Source organism: Patella vulgata, chromosome 4 (genome assembly GCF_932274485.2).
Source record: "Patella vulgata chromosome 4, xgPatVulg1.2, whole genome shotgun sequence".
Taxonomy (NCBI): domain Eukaryota; kingdom Metazoa; phylum Mollusca; class Gastropoda; family Patellidae; genus Patella; species Patella vulgata.
Genome location: NC_065882.2, coordinates 4865597 through 4888542, shown reverse-complemented (window position 1 = coordinate 4888542; position 22946 = coordinate 4865597). Strand labels below are relative to the sequence as shown.

The window sequence follows — 22946 nt, the reverse complement described above, 5'->3', positions numbered from 1 at the left end:
TGACATATATATAGTAGCGACGAAAATTCTCCTCTGCATATATTGAAACGATTCCATTCAAATAAATCTATAAAAACAACCAAGACAATCGAGATCGTTATAATGTCCCTTTTGTAAAAATAAACTTACATGGCAAAACTTTTCGAATGTTATATTCATTCAAATAAATCCATCAAAAACAGAATCCCGGCCCGGTTGTACGTGGCAAGGAGTAGGGTCGCCTGTCCAACCTCGTGGGTTTTCTTCGGGTCCTCCGGTTTCCTCCCACTGCTACAGACCCCTACGCGCAAGCGAATTACTGGAATAAAATTAAACCATATGTTGTTCCCCAAATGACCTAGTCTGTGTCGAGTGGACGTTAAACCCCATCTCTCTCTCTCCCTTAAAAACAATTAAGAAAATCGAGAGCGTTATATGCAGTTGACAGGTTAAGTACGATTCTAGCTTATTTCACATAACGCGGTGGATTTTAATCCTGAATGCTCAGAACAAAACCAATTGATCGACCGGTTCTTGATTTCATTTCTAAGAATGTCAGAGTCCTGTTTTCGACATCAAGTGTCAATTATAGAACTCTCAGTTCCACAGATTGACAATTTGTGTGCATTTTAAGTTTTTATTACATGTTTGCTTGAGTATATAATAGTCTTGTTCTTAAGGACTTGTTCTTGTAGCTTAATGGAATATCTGAAAACAATACTCAATGTCATTTAGACGTGCTTAAAGAACTGTGAAGTAGGCAGGTTACTCCGTTCATGGATTATTACCAAGTTATTGAATAACGTTACCACGTGTCTAAAGCGCCATCTACTGGGTTTAAAATAGGAAAATTGGATTGTTAGCTTCTCAATTCCAATACTTTGGTTCCTTGATCAGCAGGAATTTGTTCTAAAACACTTGTGACTCTTTCATCATAATCCGAGAAGAAAGCCAAATATAATGTCATTAAGCTCAGCACGTGTTGATTCTGTCTGGAATTCTGTTTAAATAAAAACCATGGCATAATCTCAAGCATTTAGTTTTACATTGGTTTTCAAGGAAAGTATCCCAGTCTTCCCGCTCTTAACGATCAAATTATATCTTCGTGAATATTCTCATTACTATTTTAGTTTCTCTTAGTTAATTAGCATCTTTAGCGTTCCATACACCCTCGAACTTTTATCTTTATTAATACCCCTCCACACTCCTCTCCTCCCAAACAAAACGTCTTTTATTATTAAAGATCAAAGTTAAATTGTCATTTATCAAACTATCTATAATTAATTCTCAGTTTCGTTTGTTTTCATTTGTCTGCTTCCTTTGTCTTTTAATCTTCGGGACTATTTTTAGACAATTCAATCGTTCGGTTACTGTCTTTCATTCTCCAGTAATCTGGAAAAAGTCAAATTTTGGCAAGGCCTCTAATTATCCTCATCTAAAAAACCCAAATAAAATTTGCTTTATAGTCAGTAGCTTAATCTTGAAACAAAACAGTCGAGAATTCAATCTGATTGGAATCCTCGGTTGTACGTGACAAGGAGTAGGGTCGCCTATCCAACCTCGTGGGTTTCCTCCGGGACTTCCGGTTTTCCCCCACTGCTAAAGACCAGTACGCGCAAGCGAATTATTAAAATATAATTGAACCATATGTTAGTCCCTAAATGACCTAGTTTGTGTCGAGTGGACGTTAAACCCTATTCCCCTCTTCTTCTCTTGTTAGCCTTGAATAACCGCAAGCCGAATATAAAAACATGAATGTTGTATTCGGGAAATTCTGTGATTCGAGATCACGTCGTACATTTTCAGTCTTATGTTATATCATTATTAGCCTAATGGAAAGATTGGAATAAATATTTTATGATGACTTGTCGGTAATCCTAAATGTCTGGAAGTCTTTAACTAAGACTGGTGTTTGAAGTTACTCATCAATCGCAATTATATATAATTATTGACGTTAGACTGGGGTGTCACAAATATTTATCTACCCGCGAAAGTTATTTTTTTTTTCAAGATCGCAGGGTGGACATTTATTTTGGGGGTGGGGATAGCATGTCATTTAAAGCGAAGAACCACGTTGGCTCGGTGAGCATGCGCCGGGACCATAACCAGGAGACCTGGCTCCTTGAGAATGGGGCATTATTGAAAAGTGTCCAGTTGTTCGGTCTGAACGAAAAATCAAGTTTCATTCGTGTACTTATTTGCATACATTTATATAAACCGGGGGGGGGGAGTCATGGTGGCTAAGTGGGTAAGACGCTGGCTCGCTAGCCTGGAGATCGCGGCTTCGATCCCTGTGTTGGCCGAGAAAGTTCATCGGCGTGGTTTTCCCTTGTCAGTGGTGTATGACGGAGGGACTGGGGCGGGAGGTGTATAGTCGTTCTGATGGGACAAAAAAGGGTTGGGCGATAAATAAAATGTCCTACTCGTCATGGGGGGTTGGATGGCCGAATGGTTAGCGGGTGCGTGCTGTATTATAAGGTCTGTCATTGAGTCAATTGGCGTGGTTTCGACTTCCCGGTTGTACGTGACAAGGAGTAGGGTCGACTGTCCAACCTCGTGAGTTTTCTCCGGGTCCTCCGGTTTCCTCCCACTGCTAAAGACCCCTACGCGCAAGCGAAATTATTGGAATAAAATTAAACCATATTATGTTAGTCCCAAAATGACCAAGTTTGTGTCGAGTGGACGTTAAACCCTATTTCTCTCTCTCTCTCTATTTGACAATATTATAGTTTGCGAGCAAAATCTTTCAAATGATAAACATTATGTAAGAGCTAAATCTGCCTATTGCAGGTCCTTCTTTAAGCCTAAAATGTTATATAAATTATTAATTATGCATAAATTAACTTATCCAGAACATAACCAACTCTCGATGTCATCGGATACTCGAAATTTTAACTAGATTAGAGAGGTTCACCATTTAAAAATTTAATTTAAAAATGGGAAAGTCTCGAATATAACAGTGTTCTGGTTACCACTATAGGACACATAGTGTCAAAAATGCAAACAGTGATAATTTGGCCTGAATAAAGTAATTTGAATGAAATTTTCAATATTTTCATTTTTTATCATCTATTTATAAATCATTAAAGCAAGAATGACCAACTCTTTATTAAACATTTAAAGGTACATTATGTAAGATTTAAATAAAAGGCTGGATGTTCTTGCTATAATAGATTAAAGATACATTATGTAAGATTTAAATAAAGAGGTAGCCATTCTTGCTATAATAGTTCGAAAATAGATAATGTAAAATGAATAATTTCAATATTTCATTCAAATTACTCTATTGCGAGCGAAGATCTTAGCCTTTGAAGGTTTGACAGGATGTGTGCAATAATTTCAACCAGCGTACTGGTTGTTCGAAGCTAAGTCTCGTTCCTCCATTGTTAGCTTAAATCAAAATATGACTGAACTGTTCTAATCTATTTAATATCGGAAAAATCCGATGCCATCGAGATTTGATTATGGCCTGGATAAGTTAATTAATGTCTAATTAATAATTTAGAAAACAGATTTAGCTCTTGCGTAATGTATGTTTAACTGATGTATATTTAAATACAGGACATAATTCTTATAAAATATATTCCCAATATAAAGAGAAGTAAAAATTCAGTCCCTTGATATCACAGAATTCGCCAATTCGTAAGCGGACTATCCATCGTTTGTAGGCGTACTTTGTATTTGAGCGAAATTAATTATAATATGTATTAATCCGTGATGTTTTTGAGATAAGAATTACACCATTTTTTTTACTTATGACACAGGCCGTATCAAACCATCGGTGTCAGGTCACGAATACGGACATAATCAGACTTTTTATCACTTAAAGCTACAGAATCGGTAGCCAAGGGAAAGCTTAGAACGATTGGTATGGTCGTTTCAATGTCAGTTTCTCTCGTAAAGTATAGCACATAGATTGAACACTCGCTTTCACTAGTTCAACATACTGAGTTAGTTGTTCAGTTGGGATTTCAGCCGTCAAGTGTGTGCTCTCTCTAGCCGTGTCTTGACTACAGCAGTCGATATTATATTCTTGTATAAAGGAGTGACATAGCACTACTACTACTTCTCATACTGTCTGAATGAAAAAGTAACAAAAAAAAACATAACAGTGAAATTTAAGTTATTGTCGCTAGTAAAAGTTCGTGAATTGGGATATATAGTGTTGGATTATTCAATGTGGTGTTCAATGTATATACATGTAAGTAAAATATATAATGGATATATTAATGTATCAACTAAACTTGAGACAAAGTAAGTAATTGAAATTCGTGGGACAAGAGAAATGGCGGATAGTTGGGCTGTAATTGAAATGAAATGAAATGGAGTTTAACGTCCTACTGTTCTGCTCCGAACCGGGCTAATGAAGACTGGCATACGCCATACTGTGTGCTTTGAGGGAAATTTTGCCCGGGTAGGGGCACTACGGCCTACTCTTTTATCGAATCCCAACTGTCAAGGGATCTTTTACGTGCACGCTATTGTGTACACGGGACCTCGGTTTTTTGTCCCATCCTGCATCACTGACAAGGGAGAACCACGCCGGAAAATCTGGATGAACTTTCTCGGCCAATGCAAGGATCGAACACCCGACCTCCAGACAAGCGAGCCAGCGTCTTACCCACTTAGCCACCATGATCCCCAGTTGGGCTGTGAAGAAAAAAAAGACAGATCTCGAAATTTTGTTTTGAAGATATATAATAATTAGGTGACCTTTTAACATTAATTATATACACCAATTTAATTAATATCACATAAAAATTCGTTTCTTTTCATGAGGATTCGGAGCAACCGAGTGAGACAGAAGCGGTGCAGCACAAAAAAAATATGTGTCAGAATTTAGTTTTACCGATGACCTTTTAACATAATTATATACATCAATTTAATTTTAATTAAATATGTGTCAGAATTTAGTTTTGCCGATGATCTTTTAACATAATTATATATACCAATTTAATTAATATAAATAAAATGAAATACGGTTTAACGTCCAACCTATCTGCTCCGAAGACAGAGCTAATGAAGACGGGTAATTAATATATTACAAATTTCGTTTCGTTTTATGAGAATTAATGTCAGATATTCTAGAAGATCCCCTAAAAGAACACGGTAGACTTGTCATGCTATCTTTACTATAAAATTTGGTACCATTGCAAGGCTTTTACTTTAAGTAACATTTTCACAATACAGATGCTCTGACGATGCCCCCATCGCTCTTCAGGCTTGAATTTTTCTAAATTTGGTGAGCAAAATAAAAATAAGGAGAGAATGTGAATCTAAATTAGAGAGGGGGTATTCCGGAATGCAACCATTTTCCGTATATTTGTATAATTAAGTCATTCACTAGACAATTGGACACAATACTAGATCTTTGTACGATCTGGAAAATATCTTTCCGTGTTTATACCAACAATTATAACCCTAACCCTTCAGAATAGTTTTACCCACAATCCACCGATATAAGAACTTCATTTTGTACGTTTGACATGTAATTTGTAAACCTAACCCGAACCCTAACTCTAACCCAAGAGAAAGATATTTTCGAGATCGTACGAAGATCTAGTACTGTGCCGATTGACTTCCTATGGGTATCGAACCTGCGCCTTCTTATTGTAATTTGTTTAAGTATGTTGTTTGTGAACTGTGTTCATCCTCGTCTCCCATCTCTCTACCCGCCTCCATCCTCTTTCTCGATATTTTCAATAAGTTAAAAAAAAAATCAACATTTATCCTTGCCTTGTTTTGTTATCTCGGACTGTCTGGATATAACCCAGACAGACTACTGGATCCGAATCAAACTTAATGACAAGAAGCCACCATTAAAATTTCATGTTCTTCCACTTGTACAGGGAATTCCTGACGAGATCTAATCCCATCATCGGCGAAGAGTAAACTTACGTAATATTTGTAACTTTTCGCCCACTCAATTAACTTTAATGGAATAAAGTTTTGTTTTCGGCAGACAGTCGTAGGCATTAAAAGTACGGAAGCGCAAAGATGAAATTTTTCGTATTTTCTTTCTTAAATCCTAATTAGGGGTTTAACGTCCACTCGACACAAACTAAGTCATTTCGGGACTAACATATGATTTAATTTTTATTTCAATAATTCGATTGCGCGTAGGGTCTTTAGCAGTGGGAGGAAACCGGAGGACCCGGAGAAAACCCACGAGGTTGGACAGGCGACCGTACTCCTTGTCACGTATAACCGGGGAGTCTCAACCACGTCAGTTGACTCAATTACAGACCTTATGATACAGCGCACACGTGCTAACCATTCGGCCATCCTTCCCACTCTAGTGGACTCCAACCCCCAAGTTACCATCTGCAATAAAAATCAATGCGTAAACAATCAAGATATACTTACTCTTTCTAGACAAGCCTGACAAAGGCAGCTGTCTAGTCGTTCGGATGGGCGTGCACGTAAAAGATCCCTAGGCAGTTGGAAATTCGATATACAAGTAGGCCATAGTGCCGCTGCCCGGTCAAAATTTCTCAAATAGCACACTGTATGGTGTATGCCCGTCTTCATTAGCCCAGTCGTAGCATAACAGTAGGACGTTATATCCCATTTCATTTCATTTATCTGACAAATTTTACATTTGGTATCGGACATTTTCAATTTAATGATTTTATCTCCTCAGACAAAATCTCGCTCAACCTACCGATTTATTTTATATAATAAACATACATGATGCAAGAGCTATATCTGTCAATTGTAGGTCTTTCTGTGGGCCTGACATGTTATCTAAATTATTAATTAGATTTTAATTAACTGATCTAGACCATAATCAACTTCTCGATGTCATCGCTAGCCTGAGATATTTACTGGATTAGAACCCGTGATTAAATCAAAATGTGGATAATCGAGACTATGTTATTTATTGTATAGACTTTAGTAATGATGATCCAAGCTACACCCAAAATTCAATCGCTAACTACTCGGTTCAGGGTGGATCAATTTGACTTAATTTTTCAGCAAATTCCCTTTACATTATCTAGTTTTTAACTATTATAGTGAGAACTACCAGCTCTTTATCTAATCTCCCATAATGTATCTTTAAGAAATTTGTAATGGAATAGTAAACATTAAATTATAAACTCAAATTGCTTGAAATCCGTGCAATATATTTTTACAGAGCGTCGATCATTGGGACTGACGTTGCTATATTACCGCGTGCAGTACTTACACATTAATAAGTATCGACAGAGCTCGTCAATTCATCGGCCTACACGTGTAACAATTAAAGACGAATTATTAAAGATAAGATAAAAGAGATGACAGTTCTCACTATAATAGTAAAAAAATAGATAATTTAAAGGGAATATGCTGAACATTTCAATCAAATTGCTCTACTCTGAGCCAAGATATTAGCGCTTGAATTTTAGGCCTAGCCTCGACCATCATTACTAAAGTCGGTACGATAAAACACATAGTCTCGGTTATCCACGTTTGGACTAAACCATCAATGAGCGTTGAGCAGCAAATCGGATTCAAATCCAATTAATATCTGACAGATAAAATGGCATCGAGAGTTGATTAAGGTCTTTTCGTGTTAATAAATGTATAATTAATAGTTTATATAACATTCCATGCCCAAAGGAAGACCAGATAGACAAATGTATGTACTTTAAAGGCTCAATACCACTCTTGTTGTAACTGAATAATATGTCCCAATTTTTATTCTGGTCAACAAATTGTACTATTTTACAATATTCCAATTCATTGATGATCTTAACACATCTAATTTAAAAAATTAGAAAAATTCAACTAAATGTTCTGAAAAGTCATTGATGATCTTAACACATCTAATTTAAAAAATTAGAAAAATTCAACTAAATGTTCTGAAAAGCCTGACGTAAAGCTTTTCAAATGTGACTTGGATGTAAAAATATTTTTGAACCCTCTGGACAAGTAAAATAGGATTTAATGGATAATTTACACAACAGGTAGGACACAAACACATCTAGGACTTAGAATAAGGCTATTTTTTTTATTTTCTGGAGCTGTCAAGCCGCCAGCAAGAATGTTATTGTCCCTTTAAAAGGTTGCTCTTGGGATATCCCGAAAGATATCATATTTATGGTGAACAATATATTTGCCCTGACATTCGAGATTGTTGAGGATTTATGACAATTTCAATTATAAATTTTTATTTCGCCAGCGCATCACAACGACTTTAATTCACATTGACAGACCAAAATTTAACACCGACAAGATAACACTAGGTTTCGCCAATGTAAAAGGTCAAACTAATCGAGAAAATATTGGACGAAAAATTGATATTGACATCTTACTGCACCATTCCTTAACTTGGCCTCGATGTTGCAGATTTTTGAAAGATTGATATTGACATCTTATTGCACCATAACTTGGCCTCGTGTTGCAGATTTTCTGTAAAAAAAAAACCCAATAAAATGCCAGAATACTGTAATTTTATTTCAACAATTCGCTTGCGGGTATGGGTCTTTAGCAGTAGGAGGAAACCGGAGGACCCGGAGAAAACACACGAGGTTGGAACAAAACCCAAACAAGCCGAACAACGACTTTTATGTTAAACTAACTGGGTTTCGTTTTGAAATCCTAATTACAGCATTAACTTTATTAATCGTTTTTATTCCCCAGCTAATCCGGTTCTCATTCATGGCCATCAATTAACTTCCTTTCTAAGTCTGGTATCACTTGACAATCGCTGCGTTTGATTACCCAATTATCCAGTCTGTTTGAAATTACAATCCAAATAATGAGAAGTCCAACTTTTCGCTGTTTCTTGTTTAAATGCGTTGTTCCAACTGAGCTACCATTGTTAGTTTAAAATATTTATACAAAGAAATATATAAAGGCATCTACATGAAAAAAAGATAAAAATAAATAAAAGGTACTAACATAACGATAACGAAATGAAACTTAAAGATTCGACATTGAAGAGAGAGAGAGATGGGTTTAACGTCTCCTCAACACAAACTGGATGCGCGTAGGGGCCTTTAGCAGTGAAAGGAAAAAGGAGCCCACGGAGAAAATCCAAGAAGTTGGACAGGCCACCGTACTCCTTGCCACTTACAACCGTGGGATCGAAACCACGCCACTTGACGCAATGACAGACCTTCTGATCCAACGCGCACGCATCAAGACCCCCCCCCCCCTGCGACATTAAAGGGACCGTCATTAAATCTTCTCTGAATATTGAAATCAGCTTTTTCATGCTTGAATGTGTTTATCCGTATTGATTAATATTAAGGATAAAATACGCACTGAGCAATCCATCGGAACGTCTGTATAATACATCATTCACGTCTCTTTTTTATTAACTATTCTATGCCTTTTTCAGTTTTTAAATCCGTATGGATTATCTCAAATACGCGCACTAAGTGAACTCTTTAACATGCATAAAGAAAAATCGACCACTCGCTGTGCCATAATTCTATGAATTTAAACAATACGTTCATTGGCAACACGTGTGTATAAGGATATAATTCCAACACGGAAGTCATAAAGATCTCATTAGTATCCGAGTTTTATTTGTGTTTGGAAATTAAACGAGATTCCGTGGTCCTATAATTGTATCGGGTTTCTTCTTCTGGAAATAATACAAAATTATATTTAAATTTCTTTCCTAATTTAGAATGTGTGCAGTCTTATGTAATAAAAGTCCCTTTATAAAACTGGGTGGGGGGCGAATGGTTAGCGCGAAGAAAACAAACGAGGTTGGACAGACGACCCTATTCCTTGTCACGTACAACAGGGGAATCGAAACTAAGCCACTTGACTCAATGACAGACCTTATGATGCAGCGCGCAGACGCTAACCATTCGGCCATCGACTTCCGTTAATACAAAAATTTCCCTCTTCGACACGAGGCAAATTGTAATTATACAATTGTAATTAAAGATACATAAGTTGAATGTATGGGTGTGGCGCCAGGCAGGGTAAGCTTACTATTAAAAAAGAGTTGGTCATTCTTGCTATAATAATTCAAAAATAGATGATAAAAAAAAAAGAAAATATTGAAAATTTCATTCAAATTACTTCATTCTCAGCCAAGTTATCATTGTTTGTAGTTTTGACAAGATGTGTGCACAGTGGTAACAAGGGCACTGGTATAATCGGGACTTAGCTTCGATTTCCCATTTTTAAATTAAATTTTTAAATGGCGAACCGTTTTAATCTAGTTAAAATCTCGAGTATCCGATGCCATCGAGAGTCGATTATGCTTATGTTTTGTTAATAAATGTCTAATTAATAATTTATATAACATTTTAGGCCTAAAGAAAGACCTGCAATAGGCAGATTTACCTCTTGCATAATGTTTGTTAAATATACCCTGTAAAATTTATACGATAAGTCGCTACCATAGGTGATATTGAATGAGTGTCATATTATTTTATTGGAATTATGTAATTATTCAGTTCTAATGCATCTCGTCATTCCAGCGTATCTAACAACCAACAATAGTAAATGTATTTTTAAACTCGCATATTGATATTTTCTTCTTTTCTATAGACACAAAATCAAGTACCCGTAAAAATCATGAAACCATGGAACCATGAAATTCACAAGAGACAAATCGAAGAGTTTTTTCTGATATCTCTGAGATTTTAAATAAAGGACAGGTTGTGTGTTATCTACCTTTTTTAAGGTTGTTGTACACATGTTAAAGGGCGTGTGACTCGATTGTTTGGAAATCTTAAAATAGTTGAAAATGGTACTAGAAGCACATAATTGGGACCTAGAAATTGACACAATTGGGTGGCAACGCATATAATAATGAATGTGTATAAACTGATTTACATTCAATCGTTTCAGTTTTTACTCTAATTTCAAATCATTTATATTCGGCGAAAAACGCCAGCAGTCTCAATCGAATGGCAATCTCTAGCTTCTGTATATTCCAGTCTACATCGATAGTATTATTGTGCATGCTCTCCAGATAAGAATATGACGTCACCGTTTGACATGACTTGTGGAATATGTCTAACCTCGTTGTTCAAGTCTCTTGTTACAAATTGCGCTGAAACGACTTATGGTACAAGATTCGTGTACCAATGGTAAAATGTTTATTTTGTTTTAAATATTGGGTATCAGAAGCCCATCTTTTCCCGGTAAGATTACAACATCAATGCTGATTTAAATTGACAAATAATTCGTGCTTTCAATGTCGAATTCTTTAGGTGATATTGAGTTAGAGACTTAGCTACTTTAATAGTAATGTTTATCAATGTAAATTACTGATTTATATTCAAGTTAAATTCTTATTGTAATTCATAATCGATTATGTTGGGTGAAATACGTGAACAGTTCAAATTGAACGGCAGTCGTTTCCGCCTGCTTAGTGCATTCTAAACGTTTTTCTTTAAATTATTATTTTGTCGTTTTTGAACCACCCATTACTAATTACTTCCGCATTGCCTTGTAGGATATTTTTTTCTTTGTTCATTACAAATTGCCACCCGAAACTATAGTATACACGACTCGTGTATTGATTATAAAATATTAATAGTGTCTTAAATATTGGATATTAGGATGCAATAGTTTCACAGCAAGATAACAACATCACTGTTGATTGAAATGGACCAATATTGAATTCTAATTTGTGTTTTTAATTTCAAATATTATGGAAAATATTTGAATTACAGGTTTAGCGCCCTGAAACATTATGTAAGAGCTAAATCTGCCTATTGCAGGTTTTTCTTTAGGCCTGAAATGTTATATAAACTATTAATTAGACATTTATTAACAAAACAAGACCATAATCGACTCTCGATGGCATCGGATACTCGAGATTTTAACTAGTTTAGAACGGTTCGCCGGCCATTTAAAAATTTAATCTAAAAATGGGAAAGCGAGGCTAAGTCCCGATTATACCAGTGCCCTGGTTACAACAATGCACGCATCTTGTCAAAACTACAAACAATGGTTAACAAATATTTTGATACTTAAAATTTCTGTTGACAACGCTTGAAGCGACATTATTGTGGAGATTTTTATTTTCCCCCACAAAATAAACTTGATTAGGAAAAAAATTGTTATTTAAAATTTCTGTTGGTATTATTTTTATTTAAATAGTAAGTGCAAGGGGACTGCACCACACACACTTTACACAAAAACAAATACACGGACAAGACATCATACTCAGAAAAACACAAACAATTAAAAATAAGTGAATAATTATAAGTCCCTAACTCAATATCATCCAAAGATTTCGACATTGAAAACACGAGTTATTTGTCAATTTAAATCAACAATGATGTTGTGATCTTGCTGGGAAAAGATGGCCTTCTGATATCCAATTTTCAAGATAAAATAAACATTTTACCATTGGTACACGAATCGTAGACCATAATGCGTTTCAACGCCATTTGTAACAAGGGACTTGCAGAACGAGGCTAGACAAATTATATAAGTCATGTCAAACGGTGAAGTCATATTCTTATCTAGAGAGCAATCGCAGTAAATACTATCTGTGTAGACTGGAATAACCCTGACGCTAGAGATTGTCATTCGACTGAGACTTTTGGCGTATGTCGCCGAACATACCTGCTTTGAAATTAGAGTAAAAACGGATACTATTGAATGTAAATCATTTTATATACATTCATATTACATTATTATATGCGTTGCGACCCATTTGTGTCAATTTCTAGGTCCAAAATATTAGCGATTTAGCTCCTTTAAATACCCGCATAATGTCTCTTTAACAACTGGTGTATTTTATATTTCAGTTGAACGAACAGTCTTAATACTGGTATAGTCAGATGTGAATACAGAAGCTACAACTCACCATACCAGACAAAAGCTGGAATCCTAATCGACAATTCACTTACATATTCGTGTCACTTTAATCTTGTAACGTGTAGTTGATGGAAGTTTAGTTTTTAAAAGGGTTTTGTCAATCTGATAATTGTGGGCTGTTTGTGACTGGACCCAGGAGGCTAATATCAGTAAAGGCACCACACATGAGTAAGAAATGTCCGTGAGACGAGATTACGATGAAATTGATTAAATATCGTTTGTTAGTTCGTGTTGACCAACTGTTTACTACATGTGGTCAATTCCACCGGATTGCTTCTATCAGTTCTGAATAGTCTCGCACTGGTTTCTGGAAGTGTAATAGACGTTTTAATTACTATAAGACACTTGTGTTCTATTGAAACTGTGGTTTGTTCTCCGTGTGATTCCGACAAGTGAAATCAGTCTATAATACGGTGTTCTGTGTACAGAATAAAAATAAGGGAATTGCAACAGTTGAATAAAAATCGTAGAAAAGAGAGGGTCCAGAACTGTATCAGACTCGGGGTGGTGATAATAAGTTCCAATTTTACCGAACGATTGATAGTCAATTTTACCCAACGACTGCTATATAGTCAATTGCTAGCTTATAGATAATGGTACATTGTGCTTATTATTAACAATATACGTTTTGTGATCGCTAACGTTTGGATTATTTTCTACATAGAGGAAATGACTGTGTTCGTTGACGCAAGTTAGATACCGTTTACGTCACACCAATTCCGATCACACTTCTAAAGTGGAAGTCTGTTCAACTGTCGATTTTTTCTGAACCGCCTTCATATTAACAAATAATTTATTTATTAATAAAATCCATTAAAATCAATTCAGTGGTGTAGTAGAATGAGACTATGATAGTTTTTGGCTGTGGAATTGACGTTTGTTTTATGTAAATCAAGTATTGGATTATTTTCTATGAGGATGGGATAATGTGTTTAATTTTGTTGGATATTTTATATATGAATCTCCCCTGATGTAAGGCTGTAATATGATCCGTATTGTTCTATATACATATATCCTACTACACATAATGTACTTTACAGGTAAGTTGTCTTTATTACATACAAACTATACAGGTGAGAGAGAGAGAGAGAGAGGGGGGGGGATGACACGGGTGGTGGTGTTCATCGCCCCGAGATATTGCAATCCATTTCCTAACCATACCTGATGTTGAGAAATGAGAGAGAGAGAGAGAGAGAGAGAGAGAGAGAGAGAGAGAGAGAGATGGGGTTTAACGTTCACTCGACACAAATTAGGTCATTTCGGGACTAACATATGGTCCAATTTTATTTCAATAATTCGCTTGCGCGTAGGGTTCTTTAGCAGTGAGAGGAAACCGGGAGACCGGAGAAAACCCACGAGGTTAAACAGGTGACCCTACGCCTTGTCACGTACAACCGGAGAATCAAAACCGCGCCAGTTGACTCAATGACAGACCTTATGATACAGCGCACACGTGCTAACCATTCGACCTCATTCAGTTAAGTCGTCTTTACTACATAGAAATTTAATTTAATTTTTCTTTGATATAAAGGGACATTATGGGAGATTAGATAAAGAGTTGACAGTTCTCGCTATAATAGTTTAAATATACATAACGTAAATACAGTAGAACATGCTGAACATTTCAGTCTAATTTGCTCCACTCTGAACCGAGATATTAGCTTTTGAATTTTAGGCTAGCCTCGATCATCATTACTAAAGTCGGTACGATAAAAAACAAAGTCTCGATTATTCTTTTTTACGTTAAAGTATCCTTCCCACAATGTATTCCGATTCGCTAAATATCGCAGGCTAGCGAACATTTCAGGTCCAAAGAAAGACCTGCAATAGGCAAATTTAAAGAATGGATATTACAAATACGTTATGTAAGAGCTCAATCCGCCTATTGCAAGTCTTTTGTTTGACTTCAAATGTTATTTAAATTATTATTTATACATTTATTCACATGGCAAACATATAATCTACTCTCTAGATCATCGGATGACCAATATTTAAATAGATTTGAACACTAGCAAGATTTAAACATTTAACGAACCAATGGATAAAAGAGACTTAGTTTCGGCTGACATTTACCGTTGTTACTATAATTAACGATCTATGCTACATCTTTAATAGTCCTTCGGATGGTGCGAAAAACCGAGGTCTCATATTTTCATTGGCAGTTGGATTTCGATATAAAAAAAAGTTATAGTGCCACTGCCCGGTCAAAATTTCCCTCATAGCACACTGTGTGCCTATCTTCATTAGCCCAGTTGGGGCAGACCAGTAGGACGTAAAACCCAATTTCATGTTCATTTCAGTGCATTGCTACATCTTCAAATAACGCCCAGAATAAAGTAATTCATTTTCCATTATCTATGGTTGAACTATTATATTAACGTCCTCTGGACACAGACTAGGTCATTTCAGGACTAACTTATGGTTCAATTTTATTTCAATAATTCGCGGGCGCGTAGGTCTTTAGCCTCGTTGACAGACCTTATGATCAAAAGCGTACGCGTTGACCATTCGCCCCCGCCCCCGCCCCCTTTTATGGAACGAACAAAAAGCCCGTGCATTGTTCTAGAGCAGTGGTTCTCAACATTTTTTTGCCAACGGAACACCTTGGAACACATAGCGGCATACCTGGCTAAATATATATGAAAAATATTTGAATATTGCAAAATAAAAACATGGTAAGTCAGACGACATACAACCGTAGACGGAGACTAGTCATAGACACATAGAATGACTCAAACTAAATAAAGAAAAACAAAGCTATAAACTTTATCAGTAGACACCAGTGAATACTCAATTAGGATCATTGGTTTTTCGCATTTAGTGTGCCGTTCAAAATTTCGCGGCACACTTAGGAAGTTCTCACGGCACCCTTAGGAAGTTCTCGCGGCACACTGGTTGAGAATCAGTGTTCTAAAGCATGAGTGCTATGATTGTATAAATTGTGAATATCTATCATATACCCGGCTTCGCTCGGGGGGTCATAACTCCGAAACCGGAAGTGGTAGACTAACGCCACCTGGCCTATGTTACTCCCCGGTCCGAGCTACCCCTATACCCCAAATTTCAGACTCGGGGCAGACCTAGTGTTGTCGCCAACCCCGAACAGACAGACAGACAGACAGACAAACGACAGTCACAAATATATATATATAGAAGATAGATAGATCAAGCAATTATCGATTTTCCATAATTTATAAATCGATAATCGATGCCTTTAATGTGGCACTAAAAGCTCCACTTTATCTACTAACGCAATTAGCAATAGAGTTTAATACAAACTTATTATTCCCATCCCTCTTTCTATATTAAACAGTAATTCGTGCAGATTGTATTTGTCCAAAATACCGTCATTAAAAAGATTTCAATAATCGAGGTGTGAACCTAAACACCGACGCAACACTCATGGTGCTAGTTATCCGTCATTAATTTGATCTAAAGAGGCGTTTAATTTGTACTTTGGAGGACTTCGTTTTTACGCCAATCAACTTCTGAACTTTTCTGACAGTTTAACGATTAATTTACAAGTGGTTTACAAGTACAACGAACTTTTTTTTTTTTTAAAAAAACCCAAAAAAAACCCCCACTGCTGTTAATCTAATGCTTGGGTTGTCGATAATTGGCCGATGAGTCAATGATTATTTAGAATGTGGCACTATTTAAATTTAATTACATTTTCTTGATGAGAGCGCGATATAATGCCTCTAGCAATAATTGAAGTGGGAGCTAAGCTCAATGTCACAAAAAGACAACATAATTAGTAAGGTAAGAGAACTGTCCAAATAATTTGAAACGATGTGTGTGGAAATGAAATGAAATGAAATGGGGTTTAAAGGAGGCAAGTCTCTAACTCAATATCATCCACAGTCTTCAACATTGTAAACATGACTTATTGGTCTCTTTAAATCAACATTGATCTTATTATCTTACCGTGAAAAGATGGATTTCTGATATCCAATATTTAAGACCAAATCAACATTTTAAAATTGACACACGAATCGTGTGCCCGAATGCTTTCGAGCGCCATTTGTAATGAACGAGACTCTCTGTATAGCTTTACATAAGCCATGAGAAGCATCACCATTTTCCCTTTAAATTAGATTAGCATCTATCTTTCAAATGGTATTTTTTAATGTCATTGCTAATGACGAAATTGCGTTTCAGCTTTAAATGTGTATAGTAAATAATTTTGTTCTTTTTTTACATAGGTATTATCAATGTTTTATTGTGTTTTAAAGCGAGAATTTCATATTTTCTAAGAAAGTCAAAACATAATTATTTCTATGTCTTTTGCTCAGTAGGTTATCAACTCACTATTATACGATCATGGGCATTATTTCCCACCCTTAAAAATTTCTCAACTGGCAATAGTGAATTATAGGATTAATAGGATTATTCTTTAACAAGGTAGGGCGGTTTATGGATACCATCTATTTTAAGGCTTTATTTTAATAAATTTTAAAAATATAACTTAAAAATATGAAATTTTAGCTTTAAAATAGTCATTTAAAAGGATATCTATTATTATATTCATTTTTTTACAATAAAATTTCTTGCCAAAAACATAACAAATACAACATCCTTTATTTCCGCAATTGCACATAATATGTTTGAAATTGTTTATTCTATATAAGAGTTTAATGAAATAGAATAATACGATATTCTCCGTCGACATGTTTTCTACATGTATGAATAGAGAATGTGACTCACAATAGATAAACAAACACATGTTACAAACTGTACGGAGATTACTAAAAAAAAATTTTTATTGTGATTTTAATATCCAATTTTAGCCCCGATGTTTACGGTGACTTAAGTTTTATTACATATTTCTATAGAAAACATGTACTGTCACATATGTATGTATTTATAATTTACAGTATAATAAGTTTAAAATATCATTAAGTCGCTAACCACTCAAGCGTGGATAAAAAAAAACAATTCGACGAAAATTCGGCCACATCTAACGTTATAATCGACAAATCTCTTTGTTTAGTTGTTTTTGTTTTTAACATCTTTAAATATAAAGGGCAAAATATTATTGTCTAAGGGGATTCGGGCGATGAGAGAGTGCTTGATCCTTCTGTGATGTTTGTATTTATATTTGGGGGGCAGGGAGGGGGGTACGGTGACTCAGTGAGTAAGACGTTGGCTCGCTAGCCGGGAGGTCGGATGTTCGATCCCGGTAGTGCAGGACAGAGGGCCTGGCAAGAGACAACGTAGAGTTGTTCACGTAAGAGAAGCCTTGGCAGTTGGAATTCGATATAAAAATAGTCCATAGCGCCGCTGTCCGGGGATAATGTCCTTCATAGCACACTCGGGGTAGAACAGTAGGACGCTAAACACCATTTCTTTCATTCATTCAATCACTGATGCGGTCTGTCAACAATCTTAGAATGCAATAATGTGGAAAACATACGCCTTACCACTGCAAAAAAAAAAATTAATATCATTTTGTACGAATTTTGTTTACAAATTTTAAATTAAAAAAAAATAAATTGTTTTGCATTATATAAATAATGTATTTTTTGTGCACTATCGTTTGCCAGTAATTGTCTCGAAATGGTTATTGTCGAGTGATAGTTAAACCTATTACCCTCTTCATTTAGTTTCAGTTACATACTTTAAGATCATTAAAATAAATTGAATTATTCAAAAATTAATTGAAATATTAAAAAATAAATGTATGTGGGGATTATATATCCCACATATCCCCATAAATATAAATGGCTATAATAATACCGGGATTATACAGGTCACAATTCTATGGAATAGAATTAATGCTTATATATTACTTAGTTATTGCTGACCAAAGGGTATCTCTAGTTGGTCAGCATTAACTAAGTATTGTTGTGTACATGTATATATTGTCTTGATATATTTTCATATTTTATCATTGCTTGATAATGACTATCTTCTTTATAGAGAAGCCTAGTCAAAACGTCGCTCAGTAATAAGCAGTAATTGTATTCCATAGAAATGTGGCCTGTATAATCCAGGGGCCTGTTTCACGAAATTTTAACTAAAGATAAAATCCAAATTTTAGTAGATACTTCAATTTTGATTGGCTAAGGACTAAAATCAATTTAATATTATCCAATCAAATTACTAAAATTTTGATTTTTTCTTAGTTAAAATGTCGGGAAACAGGCCCCTGTTCAATTACTAATTGCCATTGAAACAAGATACACGATTTACAGTTATTTTATATTAAGGTAGGCCGGGTCGCTCAGTTAACCAAACGTACCGTGTAAATACAAACTTTGTATTCTGTGTAATGGAGTTCCGTGGTCTTGGTCACTAAGACCCCAGATAGCATTCGAACATAATTATACCCCTTGGACCGTTCTTCTAATATATTTAAATGATCCAGGTTCCCAGGATGTCTCAGGAGTTTACCAAGAAATCGGCATTCTTCGGTAAATTCCGGTAATATTACACGTGGGTGAATTTATTTCGGACATTATGCGGGCCGAACAGTTCACGATAACAGATTTAGGACTGGATAATGCCCGCTTAATTAGGCATATTTCCAGACCAATTACTAAACAATCTACAAAGTTCGATGTTAAATGCTTATTCTCATTAAGCCTATGTGCAGTCCAATGGTTACGCCTTAATATAGGCGCGTTCATTTTTATCGCCTGTCCAACATCGCGAATTGTGTATACATATTATACCATATTATTCGCGGATGAGTATGGTTGTATAGAGGGACTGGATAACCTGTTCTAATACGTCGTACATGATCGTCTCTGAGTCTCAAACAAATCACTTGTTAATCAAGACTATGCATGTATGTTATTCCTAGTATAAGAAGTTATGTCGGCGATGTATCAGAGAATTCCGTTCTAAATAGAACATGTTGATCTAAAGCTCAGAAAAAAACCTTCTCGCTAATTAATGTCTTCATTTGTTTTGTTTATTCTGCTCTCGCGCATGTATACTTAATTAAACTATATTAGACTATCTCCATGACGTCACAAGTGATGCGTCGACACTTTGTATTTTTGAAGTATGGTGGCCATTAATGATCTTGTTAGAATTAATACATTGCACTTCGCTCATAATCAGTGAGTTTGAATGTTCAACATGCCTTAATCAAACAGTTAACAATGAAACGCGGGCTTCGTTAGAATGAATTATGACAAAACTTAAACGGTATATTGGCATTTTTATTTAAAGCAGGGGTGTGGGGGTGTGGATGGCTGAATGGTTAGCGTGCGTGCGCTGTATCATAATGTCTGTCATTGAGTCGACTGGCGTGGTTTCGAATCCCCGGTTGTACGTGACAAGGAGTAGGGTCGCCTGTCCAACCTCGTGGGTTTTCTCCGGGTCCTCCGGTTTCATCCCACTGCTAAAGACCCCTACGCGCAAGCGAATTATTGAAATAAAATTAAACCATATGTTAGTCCCGAAATGACCTAGTTTGTGACGAGTGGACGTTAAACCCCATTTCTCTCTCTCTCTCTCTCTCTTTCTTTATTTAAAGCAACACTTTGAAGATCATCACCTACCAGAAATAAAATGGGTTTCAACATAAAGTACTTCTCTCGCTATTCAGAATGACCCATGTTCGATCCCTGCATTGACCGGGACATTTTCAGCTTGGTTTCCGATAGAGGTAACGGGCGACGTGTAGTCGTTCGGATGGGACGGAAAATCGAGGTCCAGTATACACATTGGCGTAAACGAGCCCTTGGCAGTTGGAAATATTAGTGGTGTAGAGGGCCTGGCAAGGGGCAACGTAGGGTTGTGTACGTTAAAGATCCCTTGGCAGTTGACTCAATGACAGACTGTATGATACAGCGCAGCACGCACGTGCTAACCATTCGGCCATCCTACCCCCCCCCCCCCACTCATGGTTAGCGGACCAACGCCATACTTGTTTGAATTTTGCCCGGGAAGCGGCACTACGGCCTACTCTTATATCGAATTCCAACTGTCAAGGGATATTTAACGTGCACGCCAATGTGTACACGGGACATCGGTTTTCGTTCCATCCGAACGACTAGACAGCTGTCCTTGTCAGGCCCTCCGTCCTGCATTACTGACAAGAGGGAACCACGCCGGAAGATCTGGATGAACTTTCTCGGCCAATGCAGGGATCGAACACCCGACCTCCAGGCTAGCGACCCCCGTTTTGAAATCTAATATTTTATTGCTTTGTTCATGCAATAAGCCTTACACAAATACACATCTTGAAATGGTAATGAAATTGATCGCCTTGTATAACTGTTCTATATAACATACACCCGTCAAAATTATGTTCATAGTATCGACTGTATGATGGTCACATGTGTTTGACGAATAAAAGGATAAAAAACATATCACATTGACATAGAAATCTGTTGTTGCATGAAAATATAAAGAATAACAATGATTTCAAATCAGACAATTAATTTATTTATTTATTTTTACTTAGTCTGGTTTGGTGAAATGTCGTATATTGCCGTCGCCTCCGTCCGTCATTTGTTCACAGTTTCGTACAACCTAGAGTCTACAATAAAAACAGTCTACAATCTACTTCTATTATCAGTGTGTGAAATAGCTTTATTTAACGTCCGCTTCCACCGAAGTGATATCGCATTATGTCGTTTACGATTTGTGAAGCGAGGGAGCTTAGAGAACGTCATCAATTTCCATTCAATACATCTACAGTTATCGCCCTTGTGTCACCATCCAATCTGTATGATATCGATATGCATTGTTCATATTAGCGAAATGAAGAAGCCTATTGAATTTCAAAATTATGGCCATCCAAGGATCATATCTCTTTATATTAATTTTATGACGGATAATTCGTGTCTGTCCATACGTTTTAAGCTATATACAGGTCAATATTCTATGGAATGCTTATTACTGGATCAACTGACGTGATTTCGATTCCCCGGTTGTAAGAGACAAGGAGTAGGGTTGCCTGTCCAATTTTTGTTTGTTTTCTCCGGGTCCTCCGGTTTCCTCCTACTGATATAGACTCCTACGCGCAAGCGAATTATTGAAATAAAATTGAATCATATTTTAGTCCCGAAATGATCTAGTTTGTGTCGAGTGGACGTTAAACCACACTTCTCTCTATTCCTGAGCGACTTTCAGGCATTCTTATTCTTTACCAAGCAATGATGTTTCAAGCTGAAGATGGTATCTAATAGGGGTTTTGTTTCTATCGTCCAATTTAAGTATGAAAAATGTTTTAGCCTCAGGCTCTATTGTGGCCGTAGAGCTTACACTATCAAAAAATGTTCACTATTTGAACTTTCAAGATGTTCTAGAAAGAGAGAGATTGCCTTAAATGTACGTTGCTAAACTCAAGATTGTTTTGATTTTTTTGTGTGTAATACAATTTGAAAACAGTGATTCAACAATCGTGTTTTTTCGCCTCTGATAATCGCATTAAGTGTGAATACCGTATTATAGCCCCCATATAATATTGTACCCTTATAATCCTATTACCTATAGATTCATGCATTCTTACACAAGATTACGACTACATTCACAGCGTGGTGTAACACAATCTCCTCATATCTTTTTAATTCAAAGCAACAAATACATAAATAAGTAGGGATATCTGAATTAAAATCTCCAATAATGATTCGCAACGGTAATACAAACTATGGACACGTGTAAATTGGATACAGGGGTCTTTATCTGTGGGAAGAAACCGGAGGACCCGGAAAAAACCCACGAAGTTGGACAGGTGACCCTACTCCTTGTCGCGTACAACCGCGGATTCGAAACCACGCCAGTTGACTTAGTGACAGGCCTTGTGATACAGCGTGCACATGCTAACCATTCGGCCTTCCAACCCCCCGAGATGCACAAGTGAGTACAAAACCCAATATATTGTGATACACACAAGTCAGTACAAAAGTCAATATTTATCGAGATAGATATTTCGATTTGTACGTCAGCAATGACCGAACGTCCAGCGTTGGACGTACCTTTCGGGCCAATGGCTACATTATTCTTGATGTACTGACGTCAATGACATAAAAATATTCACTTATCTTAAACTGTCGGATCTATTTAGGAGATAAACAATTCCTTGTTCGTATTTAGAATGGCTTTGTTGTCCATTTAACCAGGCTTGAATTATTAGAATACCAGACATGTCAGTCTTCAAGTTGGTTGTTATAATGGTAATTCTAACATTGACAAATAGACAATAAACCGTCGATAAA

General features: G+C 36.3%; 1 long non-coding RNA gene across 1 annotated transcript in view; it reads left to right on the top strand.

Moving 5' to 3' along the window:
- Nucleotides 1-3931: 3931 nt before the first annotated feature.
- LOC126817414 (uncharacterized) overlaps nucleotides 3932-22946 on the top strand; it is a 167709-nt gene continuing 148694 nt past the window's right edge. The window contains exons 1-2 of the long non-coding RNA XR_007679002.2: nucleotides 3932-4180; nucleotides 12699-13808. This is a non-coding gene — a long non-coding RNA (uncharacterized LOC126817414). The remainder of the gene's footprint in view (nucleotides 4181-12698; nucleotides 13809-22946) is intronic.